The following is a 6,481-nucleotide window of genomic DNA, read 5'->3' as shown; positions in this document are numbered from 1 at the left end:
AGTCAAAGAAGGGAGATTTCTTGGGCAACCGGCCAAGCAAGAAAAAAGCTACCACTCCTTCTCTTCTCTCTTTCTTTTCCAAATATACACTTGGGTTTCTTTATATCTTTCAATATTCTTTACCTATATCACAGGATTACCCAAGGTCTTCAACCCTGTTTTATGGTATAGGTTAAGTCATTGCCTTACTAGCCTTGTGATTTGACCTATATACCCCTACCCTACCATTCTATTTCTTGCCTCTTCTTCATTTTCTCCCTTGTACTTCCTCTTCTTTTGATTAGTAGGTTGGTTCAATGGTTCATCAGTAAATGATCACAGATTTTGAACCTAGATTTAGGATAAGCTTCTTCTCTGATCCCCCCCCCCTAGTGGCCCCTTAACTTAAGAGGTTAGAGTGAGGACTACAGAGTTCCTACAATTTAAAATTTTTCTTGTCATTGTCTGTTTTGTGCGATGGATGAAACGATTACTGGATTCCACGTGAAAGTAATTATCCCACACCGAATGTGAATAGTTCAATACAGAGGCATTAAAGATCGGACACCCTCTTCCTAAAGGCTAGTTTTTAAAGATGCCTTCATTTAATCCCAACAAGTAGCATCAGAGCTTAGACGTGGAAACTCTTCTTACGAAGATTAAAGTAATAATAATATGGGTTGAAATATCGAAATCTTTTTAACTTTTAACCAAGTATTTGGGCATATTAGTCAATACAACCAAATTTCAAACCTTGGATTTTCCCAAAGATAGGGATACACTTGTTGTTTAAAGGCAGGAATAGGGGTAATCTAGTGACTTGTGATATCTGATAAAAACATATTTGTATATACGTCCATGTTGCTAAGTTGGTGCTTGGTTCCTATCATCAACAAATGCGGTCCGAATTTCAAAACTTCCTTTCCATCTACTTTTGTTGAAGCTTCTCTTCTTCTTTCCTTCATAGCCTCCTCGGTGTTCCAACTGGTTCATGGATATTGATCTCTTGTGGTCTCTTGGGGGGTGGTTTCTAGGTCTTGATTGCATGGCAGCAACTACAACATCAATCGAAGCAAGTTCTCACAGGTCACAACCTTTCCTGCTCTTTCTTGGGCTTCTCTTCATCATTCTTCTCCTAGCTCAACCTACATACCAGTCAAGGATGATCATGTCCATAGCTTCTTCTTTACCCTCAGAAAGGCTTCTCTCAGAGTCATCCACCACCACCACCACCAACGCCACTACTACTACTACATCTCAAGCCACCATGGATTTGCATCCACAACATACCAAGGCTACTAATACTTCTTCCTTTTCATCAGCTTCTACTAGTAAGCAGTTTGAAGATGGTGAACATGAAGTCCCAAGTGGTCCAAACCCCATCTCCAACAGGTAGGTTTTGCAAAGCTTCATCATCACAGCCGCTATTGTCATCATCATCATCAGCTTTATCTTTGTTCCCAGTTCCTTCACTTCTTTTAGAATGTATACCAAGTCATACTTTTTCCTTTATTTTCTTTCTTTTTTGGGTATTTGTATTAGTCTTATATATGTCTTACATAATATATGGGGGTGAGATATTGGTATTGTTCTTACTCTAGAGATCTTTTAAAGAGGAGCAGAAAGAACATGAAGTTATGTAAAAATTCACGGTACTATATTTGTAAGTGATTGGTTTGGTTCATATATTTAGTTAAGATTGTGTTCTTGTTTCGTTGTTGCTCCAATCTACTGAGATTCAGCCTCATGTCATATCGATTCGTTTGTCTGTAATATGCATGAGTACCCGAATTCCTAACTCAATCCCTCTTTCATTCAGATGGGTTTCTTCGTAGATCTCTGATATCGTCATTTGAATGTATAAATTCCATGATTGATATCATGGAGATTCTTCTACTCTCTTCTTCCTTTTCCAATTTGCTTCAAAGATAAGGACTGGATCAGGGGAGAAGAGGAAGATAAGATAGGAATAGGAACCAGAAGCAGTGGTGTCAGATCTGCTGCAAAATGACCACCTTTTGTTTTGATTGAGAAATTATTTAATAAAATGCTTTTGGATGATACTTGCTTTTATTGTCTTCTCACAACGCGTAATCCAAGACGCTCAGCTACTCAAAAGTCATGACTCATGAGTCATGATTTGGTAATAATAGTACCATTCACTAACCACCTCTAACTAATCATGTGCTCTTGATGGTCACGGGGAAAACAAAAATGAAAGATCTACATTGACTACAATATATCTCTACCTTCGGGTCAGATGACCATGAAAGAAATGATATTGTCTTTGACTTACATTATCTTATGAATCATGAGCTGATGATTGTGATTTCTCTTTGGTTGAATATTTCTTATATATTAAGGGATATTTGATTTTTTAAAATTGATTTGATCCAAATTTTATTTTGGAGTTGCTCATTCAATGAGTATTCTCAATATTATGTTCCAAGTGGACTTGGATTTCCATGTCTAGATCAATTTATTTATTATTCTCTCGAAATTTATGGAGAAATAAATTAGATATGGAAGTTCAAAATAATATAGCTAGTTTATTTGTAAGACTAAAGAGGGCCCATGAAAGGATGTCTCTTAATTCTCATTAATGGGTGGAGTCATGGATTTTTTTTTTTATATTATTATTTTTTTAATGTTTCCTCTTTTGTGATTTTGATCTGAGATTAATGGAGCTAAGCATATGGTATAGATGCTGAGGGTGCCCTTAGCATCTAGTATTTCAACACACTTTTAGAGCATATTGTTGGTTGATAGCTGATAAGATATTTATTCACTGAAGTGTTTAGGTGAGGGTCTTCTTTTCTCATTCTCTCCCCCTACCCCTCCTAATCCTTTGGATTTGAATCTGTTAATATTCTATCCCACCTGATGGCATGAAACTGCATTTACACCAGTTGGTAATAAGAGGCCTCTCATTCCAAGTATGTGGCAAAAAGTAAGATGCAACAGTTGGTATCTCTTCACCCAATTATGATTTGATACGATGATTGGACCTTGAGAAGATTTAATGTCATCATTAACTTCCGCTCCTCATTGTTGAAGGTTCAAAATACCCTTCTCCAGTCCATTTAGAATGTTAGATCTCATAGATGAAGAAATTCTCTGTTCATCATGGGTTAAGAGAAACCTGGTTCTTTAAGTTATATGAGTCATACTTTAAAGAAGCTACCTCATGGACGCGGCACAACTGATTTGCTGAAAAAAAAAATAGTATGTTAATTAGGGAAGTATAGTGTATTTTCTTTCCATCCAACCATGACTAGTTGCTTTGGAGATTTTCTATACCAATATGTTTGTCTATTACAACATTATATGGTTTAGAATTCCCTCACTTGCCTTTACTACCTTTAAAAATTTTGATGCATAATTGATGCAATAATATTCTCTACTTAAAAAGTGAGATTTGCCAAACTAGACAATCTCTATGTCGATGTGAACTATACAAGTTACCAATAACATTGATTAAATGAGGGAAAGGCTCCGGCGTATAGAGGGGACCTCACCGTTTAAGAAGTAACCATAGAAATGATGGATGCATGGCATGAATGGATGATCTCTATAGACTTACTTGAATGGATTTTTAGAACCCCACCCTAGAACCCTATAAAAGAAGAGCTTGTAACAAATTATGATCCTCTACCCAGAAAAAAAAAATTATGATCCTTATATGAAGTTAATGACTACCAAATGTAGGGGGTATGGTAATGTCAATCTGTATAAAGATTAATTTTGAAGATTAATTTTTTCTTTTTTCCCTCATTCAATTAAAAACATTCATACAAATCAAGAACAATTTTTCTTCTTATTATTTGTTTTTGTTAAAGATCATCAACAGAATATTATTATGAAAGAATTACAATATTTTCAACCAAAAGAAACAAGAAAATTCAGATTGCTATCCACCTTCGGCATGGCCATCAGCAGAAAATGCAAACAACCAAAATTAGGCAGAAAATTTGATTAAATCAAACTTCAACTAAATCTGAATTGAGGGGGGCCTTACGCATCTAAAATTTTTCCAAAGAAAATTTTAGAGGCTCATTCCAAACAATAGAAGATCTTGTGGCTGCCGCATGCTTCACCTAGCCATCAGTAACGGTGTTGGCTTCCTTATAACATTGGTTATTAATCGTCCATGATATACGATCCAAATAACCTTTGTGACAAAGCAATCTCTGACGAAAGCACAAAGGAATATAAATATTTCTAATGTAAAAAAATCATTGATTGAGAGTCACCTTCAATGCAAATCGAATTCAAATTCAAGCTCATCACAATTTTGATCCTTTCATCAAATGCCACAAACTCTGCCCAAAAATTAGATGCAATCCCTTCGAGTGCCCAAGGTTCCCTAGAGAACATACATCTATATGGTATAAATGTTTGACTCAAATCACAAAATAAGAAAAATATCATACCATTGTGTTCTATGTTGTTGAGTAAAGGAATATGCTTGTGGTTGTAATTGTTGTCAACTCACGTTACTCGGCAACACACTCATCCATGCGTCGCTAAGATGGAAAAGAGAAGGTGTAGCTAGAGAGGAGTGGAGTTATAAGGTATGTTGCGAACGACTCCTTTGACCTTTACGCCATTCAGCAGTATAAATAGGAGTTGTTGTGGCCTTCACCACGTGATTTGTAGTACTGGTTGATGCCATCCATAGGTTGAGGACAAGCAAAAGAGTGGGAGAAAATAAAGAGTTGCAACTCCATTATGTGTAAAGTCTATACTTCACACTTTACCTCAAAGGGTGTGGTTTCATTGTGGGCGACTCAAAACTCCATAATGGATCACTTAACTATGCCACAAGTGTATACGAAACCGTGAAGTATATGTACAATGCTGGCCATGTATATGTGGGAAGTGGGGATCAGTAGATCTTAGAGTGCTGTGCTTTTTTTTTTTTGGGGGGGGGGGGGGGGGGGGGGTTTAAGGCACAACAGGGAACACCCTTGTCAAAAGATTTCACTTCAAACATGATGATGATGATGCAAATTAATTATCTACAAAAAAATTTAATGTCTATTATACAAACACAATGTAAAGGAATGGCCCAAAACTGTAAGTATTTAGGTCCCCTATGGGGTCACCACAATAGGGTATGAGAAAAAAATACATTAGATTCCTCATGTTTGTATGAGATTGTTTGTTTGATTTCTTTTTCGTATTTTCACACTTGACCCAACACTAGCATGACTGTATTAGTTTCCTAGAAATCTATATAAAAGGCAATCAATCAGTTAAAAATGTCAATTTTAAAATCAGTAAGATAGATTTGCTCACAAAATTAGGCTATATGCAACACTCCCCACCCCACCCCCCAAAAAAAAAAAAAGGGTGCAAAAAGAAAAGAAGAGACTATGTGCTTGTAGGTGATGATAGGGCCGCAATAGAGTCTGGTTAGGCCAAGATTTTGAAAACCCCAGTCCAACACTGAGTCCCTTAGGGGGTGTTTGGTTCAGTAAATCTTTGGGATGACATTCTTTAGAATGATAATTCTTAATTTTTGGAGTTGTTTGGTTCCACTAGGATGACCCTCATAAGTGAGCATCCTACTTCCAATGAATGACCATATTACAAAGGATGTGTTCCAAATTTGAGTTTACCTCAACACTTAAACTCAGATTTGAACAACCTTTTTACCACCTAGTATAAAAGGAGAAAGCGGAAAGATGTTCTCTACAGAAGTCAATATCTCAACCCGCGAGAAATATGTACTAGCCTTAAGGCAACCAAACGATTTTTCAGAAAGAAACAATTCAGAAGAATGTCTATCAAAAGATTGACATTCATATCTGATACAAACACCATTTGATTTACCGAACCAAACACCCCCTTAGATACTTCTAGGCCCAGCTCGTCCTTGATTCAGGGCCTAAAAAATCCAACCCTGTAGCCTGAAGGGGTTGGTCCAGGATGGGTCAAGAAGAAAAAGAAGAAGAAGAACAAAGGGAAAGAAGAAGGAGAACGAAGAATAGCAAGAAAAAAGAGGAAGGAGAAGGAGAAGGAGAAGGAGAAGGAGAAGAAGAATATGTGGTCGGGCTTGGCCGGGCTGGCCTTAGCTCAAGGCCTCCAAGCCTAGCCCTAGTCTTCAACACTAACTTGGTCCATTCCTAACTCAGAGCTAAAAACTCCCGACTTTGACCTGTCCTCAGGGCTAGGGTATCTCAACCTAAGCCTTTTTTGGGCCTAGGGTATCTCAACCTAAGCCTTTTTGGGCCTAGGGCGGATTTGGACCGATAAGACCAAGCTTGCACCCCTATTAGGTGACATGAATCTTCATTTATTGATATTTATAAGTTTATAATTAAGTTTCCCTTCAAAAGTTCCCAAAATCTTTATAAATCCCAAAAGATCTTTTCCAAAAAAAAAAAATCCCCAAAATCTTTCAATATAAGGCACTCAACATAAATGATGTTTACAAGGTCATAATCAAGTTTCCTTTCAAGTGCTACCAAAAATCTTTATATTAGGCAATCAATTC

Source organism: Macadamia integrifolia, chromosome 10 (assembly GCF_013358625.1).
Source record: "Macadamia integrifolia cultivar HAES 741 chromosome 10, SCU_Mint_v3, whole genome shotgun sequence".
NCBI classification, from domain to species: Eukaryota; Viridiplantae; Streptophyta; class Magnoliopsida; order Proteales; family Proteaceae; genus Macadamia; species Macadamia integrifolia.
Note: the sequence above shows the minus strand (reverse complement) of the source record.